General features: G+C 51.4%; 1 protein-coding gene across 6 annotated transcripts in view; it reads left to right on the top strand.

Annotated features, from left to right (window-relative positions):
- Window positions 1-539: 539 nt before the first annotated feature.
- The window catches only part of WWP1 (WW domain containing E3 ubiquitin protein ligase 1), an 89,323-nt gene continuing 79,723 nt past the window's right edge, over window positions 540-10,139 (top strand). For 2 of the 6 annotated variants that reach the window (XM_079796159.1, XM_079796154.1), the window contains exon 1: window positions 686-840. The gene's annotated coding sequence lies outside the window, so the exon portion shown is untranslated. Of the gene's footprint in view, window positions 596-685; window positions 841-1,147; window positions 1,396-3,507; window positions 3,598-6,588; window positions 6,746-10,139 lie in introns of those variants that run through there. The other 4 variants (XM_079796156.1, XM_079796155.1, XM_079796157.1 and 1 more) reach the window with 4 other exon arrangements.

Genomic DNA, 10,139 nt, shown 5'->3' with positions numbered 1-10,139 from the left:
AAGGTCGTCTGGTGAGTAACGTGGTCTCCACAGACTTCATTGCAGGGTGGCCTTATGTCTAAAAGCAACACGGAACCAACAGCACCTGTGTTTTGTACAGATGGGGATGCCAGGCCCTACGGCACAGGAAGACCCGGGCACTTGCTCAGTGTTTTGTCTTCCTACTCACGGGGGCGGGCGCAAGCCTTGGTGCACAGTGACAACTGGCTGGTAGTGCTCTGCTGATGCAGCTGTTTACTCTCGCAATGTGTTCTCCAGCGCCCAGCCGGGTCAAGGCGTGTTTATTTGGCGCCTACCTTTGCTGTGGAGCCTTCCAGAGGAACGCCGTGCCAGGTCCTCCCTGGAGGTGACGCACTGTCCCGCCCCGGCCGGAAAGTCACGTCAGCGGCACGCACCTCCTGCCGGCTGAGCCTCCCCGTTTCCCTCTCCACGGCTCTGGCCCCGCCCACAACCAAGACCACACCCACCACGCCCAGGCCCCGCCCCTCCACGGCCCGGGCCCCGCCTCCATGTCCCATTGGCTGGCGGTCCGCGTCCACCGAGCGCCCCCGAAGACCCGAGGAGCGGACTCCCCGGCGGCGTCGCGAGCGCCCTGGTGCGCATGCTCGGGGCAGCGGGTCCGCTAGCAGGCGGCGGGTGGGCGGGCGGGCGGGCGGGGCGGCGCGCTCCCGGGAGGGGGTGCGGCCGGCGGGGCGGGACGGGGAGGAACCGGGCGGCCGCAGCGCTTCCGAGCGGCTGCGGGCGGCCTGGCTGCGGGACGGCGCCTGCGGCGAGATGGCGGTCCTGGGCGCCGAGGGCTGAGCGCCGCCGCGGGGACGCGCCGCTGCGAGGCCGGAGCCGGTGAGGACGGCGGGGCGCGGGCGGGACTCCGAGGCCGCGCGCTCGGCCCAGGCGGACCTCTGCGGGCGGGGGCGCGGGGCTGCTGGGTGGCCTTGGCACGGGCCGAGCGGAGTGTCCCGGTGACTCCGCAGCGCGGCCCGCCGGCTGCTCACCTTGCCCCCTGCCCCCGGGAGAAGCCGGGTGCACTTCCTGCCCGCGCCCGGCCCCCCCGCAGCGCGGCCCGGGGAGGGGGTGCCGGGCGCCCCCGGTGTCACCCCGTCCCACTGACTGCAGCCCCACGCACCCACCTCCACCCGTGACCCGCCAGGTCCCAGTGACCTTGCAGTTTTCGCCGATCCTCACCTCTGACTCGGACCTCCTGCCGGCCTCTCCTCGGCGTTGATTTCGCTTTGCCACGGTTGAGGGATTGGCGTGTGCCCGGTCCTTTGGGTCCGTTCTTTACCCCCTGGGCTGGGAGTGGACCTGCCTGCGTCCCCGTGCTGACCGGACGAGACGGCTGTCTGTCCTGTGGGCAGTGCTCCTCCGGGGGCTTGCCGGGCGTTCTTTTCCTGTTGGGTGAGGTTTGTGTCTTTTCGTGCAGCCTGATGTGCAAAAGGCTTGGAGTGTGTGCTTTAAAATGAATGCTCGGGGGTAGTGGTGGGAGAGAGATGTCTAAAGTTGTCTCCCCCTTCGTGTTTTTACCTGAAACACCCAGGGAGCAGTTTGTATGCAGGTTTTCGCAAGAGTTCACACTCGTGTGTAAATCCACCTTATCTGTCGCACTGAGTCTCTGTGTGTGTTACACAAGCAAAATGCACTCTTTAAAAAAGGCATTCTGTTATGTGTGTGACTGGTTTTTAGCCATCAAGTAGTAAATTAGCTATCCCTGGAAATGACCACTTTTCATAAGTAGGTAATATTTTTTCAAATTGAAAACGTAGTATCCAAGTATTGGGAGCTACTCAGAAGTGTGTAGTGCGGAATCATTCTTTCAGGTGTAGCTTACCAACATTTTCTTTTTTTTAAAAAAAATATATTTTTATTGATTTCAGGGAGGAAGGGAGAGGGAGAGAGAGATGGAAACTTCAGTGATGAGAGAGAATCATTGGCTGCCTCCTGCATGCCCCCTACTGGGGATTGAGCCCCAACCCAGGCATGTGCCCTTGACCGGAATGGAACCTGGGACCTTTCAGTCCACAGGCCGATGCTCTACCCACTGAGCTAAAAAGGCCAGGGCACTGACTGACATTTTCAAGGAGTTCTTCCTGGTTCAGCAGAGAGGAAGGGCTCTGCTTTGGAAGCCTGGCGCGACAGAGGATAACGTCTCTGCCTTCAAAGGGAGAGTCTCTGCTGTTCACTCCCGGAAGTCTGAGGTGTCTTTTACTGCTTTGCACAGTTATTAAGCACCTACTGCATGACTGTGTGGTGTTTGGGTAAAGATAAGGATGAGGATGGTCACGGCCTTCATGGACTGGGTAGGCGGGTAAGACTATACACACGTGCCTCATTGGTGCTAATAGACAGTGAAGGGACCTGCAGAATTCAAATGCACAGGCGGCCGAGCTCACATCTCACTGGGGAAGGTGGGGTTTCCTGGCTTCTGGAATCTTTGTTTTGAGGATGACTAAGAATCTTGACAGGCCGGGAAAGGTCATCCAAGCAGAGAAGGGATGAGGAGCACAGAGTTCATACATTTGGGGAGACACAGTAATTGGATGGAACATCAAGTATTTGTACCAGTAGCGAGGGTGATAAAGCCCTAAGGAAAAATGGACCCATTTGTGATTGTTTTGAATGCAGGCCAATGCCTTTGGCTTGGGTAGATGGTGACTTTGAGTTGGGAATGTAGTGATTAAAGCTGTTTTCAGGGGTTAAGCAGGGCAGCTGTGCAGTGTGGATTGAAGGAGAGAGAACTTGGAGGCAGAAAGACCTTCTGGTTGCTGTGGTGATAGGTAGTGAGGGGCTGAGCTGTGGCCATCATTATAGGGAAGGAAGGGAGGAAGGAAGTAGATGAGACAGAATTGATGAGAGAGAAAATGAAGAGAGTAAAAATAACTCCGGTTCCGATCCAGGCCATTTGGGAGGAGGGTGGTACCGGGTGGGCACGTCCACAGCTTTCTCTTCGGCACGTGTGCCATTCTGCAGCAGCAGCTCGGTCTTCTAGGGCTGAGTAGACCTGCGTGAATTTAAAGGAATCTGCCTGGAAAATTGCCACATGCACCAGTGTTTCCCGGTTGTAATTCAGAGACTCTGAGGGCTACCTGAAGCTTATCCGTGGACCCATGGGCCAGGAGGTCGGCCTGGAAGCCGCTCTCAGGACCCCTGGGGGCTTTACAACAACAGAACCTTCACGTTCTTCCCTGCACTGCTAAGCCCGCTGTAGAGGCATGCTGGGTATCCACCTCGGGACACCTGTGCTGTGGTTTACAGTGGGTTTGGACTAACTTACCTTAGTTGCTACTACATTACAGAACCAACCAGCCCAAGGGGTTAAATGATTTGTCCTAAGTGTTTCAGTTAGCAAGTGGGAAGATGGAATGGGAGTTGATTTCTTTCTCGTACAAAGATGTTTGCAACTGATGCGCCATCCTGGGTGTAGTTACTGCCTTTAAGCGACCTCCTCAGTGAGAAGTAGACAGTCCTGGGAGGTTCCTTCCAGTTGCTAACAGTGTGACTCTTGGCGCTTAGGTTTTCCTTGGACTGTCTGCGGCCCCGTCTCGTTTCCAGGTGCCACCGCGCTGGTGAGGCTGAGGGAGGAGTTGGGCGTGTGGACAGCAGGTATCAGGCCAGTCATTTCCTTATTTCCATTGTCTCTGTCTGGACTCGGGAGTGGGGGTGGGGAGGGACGTAAGTGAAATTAGAAACTTTAAGAACTTCTTTTCTCTATCCCGGTGTGCCCTACATAACTCCTGTCCTCCATTCAGGAAGACTTTACCAAGTAAAAATGTAAACTTTACAAAATAAACGGAGGGCCGGACATAGTGCATTTTCTCATTGGATTATGTCGTTAACTCTCCCCAGTGTGGGTACAGCATAATTTGATTAGTAAACAGTTGACTTTTCTGCATCTGTAGGAATGTCTTCTTGGTAGAATCAGAAAAAGTTATTACTTAGTATCTTTTATAGCTCTAGAAACTTTGATTCCATAATTATTAGAAAGAGAGGGGTCTTTTCTACTCTTTCTATTAAAATATGTAATTATAACAAGGATTAGAAAAAAACAGTAAGTTGGCGTTGATGGTGGTATGCGTTCTGAAGTGCCCGGTATAACACTTGCAGGAGGAGGCACCTGAGGAAGCGCTAGAACCCTCTGCTCTCGGCGTCAGGAGGAGTGATGTCGCTAGCTCCTCACACTTCCCTGATGCGACGCACGCTGTCCTTTGGTTCTCATGACCACGGAGCAGGAGGGATGTCAGGAGGTGGTCATTGCTTTTTAGAAGACACTGAGGCTCAAATAAGTTAAAAAGGTTAAATTCCAGCGTATTGGCTAGTCAGTGGCGAAAATAGAACGGGCATTATAGCCCATACTTTTGTTCTAGGTCAGTTTTCTTTTCCCGCTGACTCGGCGCAGCGGTAACTGAAGGCTGGGGCCAGGAGGCTGCCGTTACCTGCTTCGAATCTGTTACACTTTTGTGCTGTGTGGATCTGAACTTGTCTGTCTCCTCCTTCGTGTTAAAATGGTAATCTCATTGCAGTGGCTTTTGGTAGGTAATTTTGAAATTTGTAAGAATTTATCACAAAATAGTTACCTTGCTGTCAAGGAAAAAGCAAAAGTTGAGTTCTCATTTGAAAATATATACTGGTGAAAAGTAGGTATTAGTTTCCTTTTGAAAACTTATGGATTTTAATGCAGTTGCTACAGGTGAAGTTTGTTCTTTTATAAAAGCCTGAAAATTTGTATTTTTAGAGCAAATAAATCAGGATCTGATTTCCAGAAATCTATATCATGGTATTTCATGATTTTTACCATTACATAAAAAGCTTAGTCATTAAAAAAATGATTTACTATTAAAAAACTGTTAGCAGAGGTTAAGCGGTGGGGGTGTGGAGGGGGGAGGGGAGACATCTGTAATATCAACAATAAAAATATATATTAAAAATAAAATAAAAAATGTTAGTATATACTTCGAATTCGTGTTTAAACAACTTTTTGGGGAATAAGTTATGTAAAACCATAAGTTAAATAGTTCCTCATGTATAAGGAAGACTAGCCTTCGTCTCAACATTCCTAAGACCTATTGGTTCCCAGCACAGGCTGGTGTGCCCACTGCAGGTCGGCACTGCCAGGCGCGGCCGTGGCACGCGAGGCCTGTCCTGGGACTCGGGCTAGTGGAGCCACTGTCAGGAAGGGCAGAGGGCGCAGACTGGATCTTCTGGGACGGTGTGATTTTGGAATTATAGGGGCAGGTATGGCTCGGAGATTCTGTGGGTTTGGTTCCAGACACCACAGTAAAGTGAGTTGTACTCTTTTTGCCAGTGGGGGGTCTTGTCTTCAGTGGAAACAACCTGTGAAGCGCAATGAAGGGAAGTGTGTCTAACTACACTCCTTTTCTCTGGGTCTTGAGAAAATTATGCAGAAACACAGGGAACCCGTGAGCGTTGTTTTGGCTGTTTATTGCTAGCTAACAAAAACGAATGACTAGACGGCCGCTTGTTTTGTTTTGTATCTTGCTCACAGCTTCGCTGTCCCAGGCTGCCAGGCTGGGCTCATTTAAGCAGTTCTGCTGTGGTCACTCTGATGGACACATTCCGCTGGCCGCTCAGCGGGTGCCAGTCTCTGCTTTCTGTTTCTCTTCCTTTTGTACCATATAGTCTTTTAAAAAAAGATTTCTTATTGATTTTTAGAGATTGGAAGGGAGAGAGAGAGAAACACTCTCTATATGGATGTGAGCGCAAAACATCCATCAGCTACCTCCTGCACGCCCCTATGAGGGATTGAGCCTGCAGCCCGGTCATGTGCCCCGACCAGGACGTAAACCAGTGACCCTCCAGTGCCCGGGACGAGGCTTGTACCATGCCGTCTTGTTGTCGCAGCCCCTGCCTTTGCAGGAGGATTGCTGGCCTTGGTTGCGTAGGGCTCACAGAGTGCAGAAGCAGAATTAGCCAGACCTCCTTCAGCCGTAGGCTTGGAACAAGCACAGCATCCTTCCTGCCACATTCTGCTGGTTACAGCAGGTCACAGGGCAGCCCGGTTCCAGGGGACAGGACCAGACAAGGGTGTGCGTCCCAGGATCGCACCAGGCAGCTGTAGTCTGCGTATTGCATAACGGGGCTGCGGGGGAGCTCTGGGGAGCGAGACCTGAGCTGCCGGGTGCTTGTAGTGCTTTGAACCTGGCCCTCCTTAGGGAACCCGAGGAATACGGTGATGCCCGTCCCGTTCTGCCAGCCAGGTTCCCCCTCATCTCCATCACTTGTCTTTCTGTGGCTGTCACTCTGTTTCAGTCTCAGTAGCAGCTTTTATTAAGTTCGGGTTTGCTAAATGATGTTCGGGCTGACTGGCATGAAGGAACCGAGTGTCTTGTTGTTCTCATCACTCCTGAGTGCAGTAATGCAGCTACACATCTCGCGCCCAGAACATGGGTGCAGCTTCGGGGCCCTTTGGGAGCACGTCATGCCCACGCGTGCAGGTCTGCACTTTTCTGAAGCGAGCCCACGGCTGCGGTGGGAGGAGCTTGCTGCCTGACAGGACGGAGAAACATGACCTTGTAAATAGGAAGGGCTGGGTGCAGAGGAGGGGCAGATAGGGTTACCGGACGGACGCAGTTCTGGAGGGCTCTCCTCTGCTGTGAGTTACTCCGTAGTTTAAAAACGTCCTCGCGCTGACCGTCCTGGGCATGAAGCTTTTCCTTCTCTGGGGAAAACAAGTCTTCTGAGCGCTGTTTGGTAGCCCATGGTCCTGGGTAAAGAGGCTGGCGGGAGCACACGGGTGAGTCCTGGCTGAAGACGTGCCAGCAAGCCCTGCTCTCTCTGCGTTTGGTCAGTGTGGGGAGGAAGGGGTAGTTCAGTGAACTTACTTTGTAAATTAGAACATGCTTTACCTTAAAAGTAGGTAAACGAATGGACTCTGCTCTTACGGTTGAAGAATGAGCCGGCTGTGCTTGGGTAAGCGTGGTGGCTTGATCGTCAGGTGGTGCTGATCCCTCAGCGCTGCCTCCGGGCCGTGGCCTCACTGTCATCTTCTGGAAAATGCCAAGAACATCTTTCTTGCTGGGTTTTTCTAAGGGTTAGTTGGAATAATGTTGGAAAGCAGGAAGTATGGTCCCGGGGACATAAGCAGCCCATGACCATTGCTATTGCTTATAACTCCTTATTATGAATAAGGTGAAATTAAAGAAGTCCACTTTTCTGGGATGCGCTCACTTCTCAAGGACAGTTGTTTTGGCGGGAGCAGAGCTGCATATTAAATCTCACCTCTTAAGAAGGAAGTTGCCGAAGTGAATCAGAAAGAAACCCCGCGTGGCAGAACGGGCGGGTGGGAGGGGAGCTGTGCAGTCGGGAAGGAGGCCCTGCGGACCCCACCGTCACAGTCCTCGGGGTGTGCGAGCATGGGGATGGCGGAGTCCCCTTCGAGGTCTGCGGGTGGTCCTTGACAGCAGGGCTCAGGAATTTCACGTTTAACAAGTAGCTCAGGTGCGCGTTCCTTTGAGAAGTGCTGTTAGAAAGTCTGTTAGCTGGGGTGCTGAGGAACACAGCATATGAAGTGTGTTCTGGTGCTCTCGGGGACACTTTCTAAGCTATAGCCCATGAAGCACACGTGTGACATGTAAACAGAAAGAGATCTTGACTCCTAAACCTTCCGGTTGTTTAAAGGGGCTTCAGGTGAGTGCCAGGACCTATCCGGAGCGACTCCAGATTGATGCAGGGCGGTTTGAGCACGGAGCAGGCCGGCGGCCCTGCTCCCGACAGCGCCCTGCTGCAGGAGAGGAGACTCCGTGGAATGCTGACATCCACTGTTAACAGTGCCGATGGGAACAGCTCAGTTAGACATGGTGATTAGATGTCACATAATCTGCCTTTTTCTTGGCTAAGATAAGCTCCTCAACAATGGAGGCTCTGAGTGAAGTGTGTCTGATCAGCGTGTGGTCTTCAGGTGGTAGGAGGTGGTGCCATGCTCCGTCTGCTGGGGAGCTCCACTGCAGGAGGGCCTCGGCTGGGAAGACAGTCAGGAGAAACGGTGTAAGTTCTGAATCCATTAATGAAGGACCCCACAGCCTGAAACTCCTCTACGGCTTGCTTAGGACAGTGGTAGTGACAGCCTGTGTGTGTCACTTAAACCCTCTTCAGTCCCGTGATCACAGCTGTCATTGCAATGGCAGGTCTTTCAGCTGGGGCTGCTAGTGGAAAAACTTAACCTATGTTTATAGCAACCATATTTTTATGGCGTTAGTACATTTTGTGGTAAAAAACAACAACCAAAAACCAGGCCAGCCCCTGCCTCTGTCTCAGTGTGAGTGGAAAGGATCAGTTGGCATTGGTTTGAGGAGCCCATTGTTTTGTGTGTTTACACTGACTTTGTGGCCAGTACTTTGGGGAGAAAACAATAAAATAAACTCCTCTCTCTTTGTCCTATGAGTGGTGAAACGTGGTTTGATGTTTAAATGTGAATACCCAGAATGGGAAGTGTAGATGGTGCTCAGGAATTTCATTTTCCAGGGTAAAAGTTTTGGTCGTTACAACTTTTTAAAAACTTTCTTTGTGATCAATTTTCCTTTAAAGTGTTGGCTATCAGAGGCCACGCGCCCCTGGGTCCGGGTGAAGCTGGATCCCGGGTCCGGGTGAGGCCGTGTGCCCCTGGATCCGGGTGAGACTGGGTCCCGGGTCCGGGTGAGGCCGCACACACCTAGGTCCGGGTGAGGCCACGTGCCCCTGGGTCTGGGAGAGGCCACGCGCCCCTGGGTCCGGGTGAGGCCACGTGCCCCTGGGTCCGGATGAAGCCATGCCCCTGGGTCTGGCCGAGACCCAACCAGAGGGAATCGAACCTGCATTACTACCATTTGTCCACCATCCAGAGCTGAGGGGTCAGTGCCGACATGTACACATAAGGAACTGGTGGACATTGATATTGGGTCTCAAAAGAACTGTTGGTCCAGAAAGAAACTCACTACAGACTGATTCATTTGCCTGTCAGCATAACTATTATTGCTCGTCTCACATTCAGTTCATATAAGCATATCTCTAGTGACACATGATCTCGCTCATCTAGGGGAAATGATGAACAACATAGACTGATGAACAAGTACAGAACCAGAAACAAGGAGGCATCGATCGGACTATCGGGCCTCAGAGGGAGGATAGGGGAAGGTGGGGGGAGGGGGGAGAGATCAACCGAAGGACTTGTGTGCATGCATATGAGCCTAACTAATGGTTAAGTTCAACAGGGGGTTGGTGCATCCGTGGGGAGGGGTGTGGGATGGGAATGGGGGGATGAGGACAAATATGTGACACCTTAATCAATAAAGAAATTTAAAAAAAGAGAGAGAGAAATAAAGTGTTGGCTATCAAAAGAGCTTAGGTTTTAAATCATCCCGTGCACCGAAAGGTTGCCGGTTTGATTCCTGATCAGGGCACATACCTAGGTTTCTCTCTTTCCCTCTCTCTCTCTAAAAAAATCAATAAAAACATATTACAAAATAAAGTGCTTAGGCTTTAAAGTAGACAAACCCAGTTGTGAGTTCTGGCCCTCGGCTGAGCAAGCTTGGTCAAGTGCACTTTAGGAAAAGCCCTCGTTTTAGCATTTGTAGGCAGCATTCACATGTAAAGTGGTAGTAAAATTATCGGTTGTGTGCCTTAAACCTGGCACTCAGTATTCAGTATATATTCACTAGGATGGGTTCATAATAGCTTGTCATTGATGGCAGGCATGTTTCAGGATTATTATTTCTTACTTTCAGAAAGGGAACACACTCCATATGCCGTGTTACTCAGCACCCCAGCAAAGTCTCGGCAGCATCCTGCGCTTCCCTTGGCAATTGTTTAGGTGTTGTAAATAAGGACACAGAATAACCACGTATCTGGTCAGAGTTTGCCGCCAAATAAGTTACGAAGTAACTTGAGTTTTTAATAGCTTTTGGGATTTTATTGGATTTGTGGATAAAGGATTGTGTTCTCGTATTTCTACTTTATTTTTTTAAATATATATTTTTATTGATTTCAGAGAGGAAGGGAGAGGGAGAGAGAGATAGAAACATCAATGATGAGAGAAAATTTTTGATTGGCTGCCTCCTGCAGCCCCACACTGGGGATTGAGCCTGCACATCTGGCATGTGCCCTGACTGGGAATTGAACAGTGACCTCCTGGTTCACTGAGCCATGCTGGCTGG

This window comes from Cnephaeus nilssonii (genome assembly GCF_951640355.1).
Source record: "Cnephaeus nilssonii genome assembly, chromosome: 18".
NCBI classification, from domain to species: domain Eukaryota; kingdom Metazoa; phylum Chordata; class Mammalia; order Chiroptera; family Vespertilionidae; genus Cnephaeus; species Cnephaeus nilssonii.
This window is presented reverse-complemented; position numbering and strand designations above follow the sequence as displayed.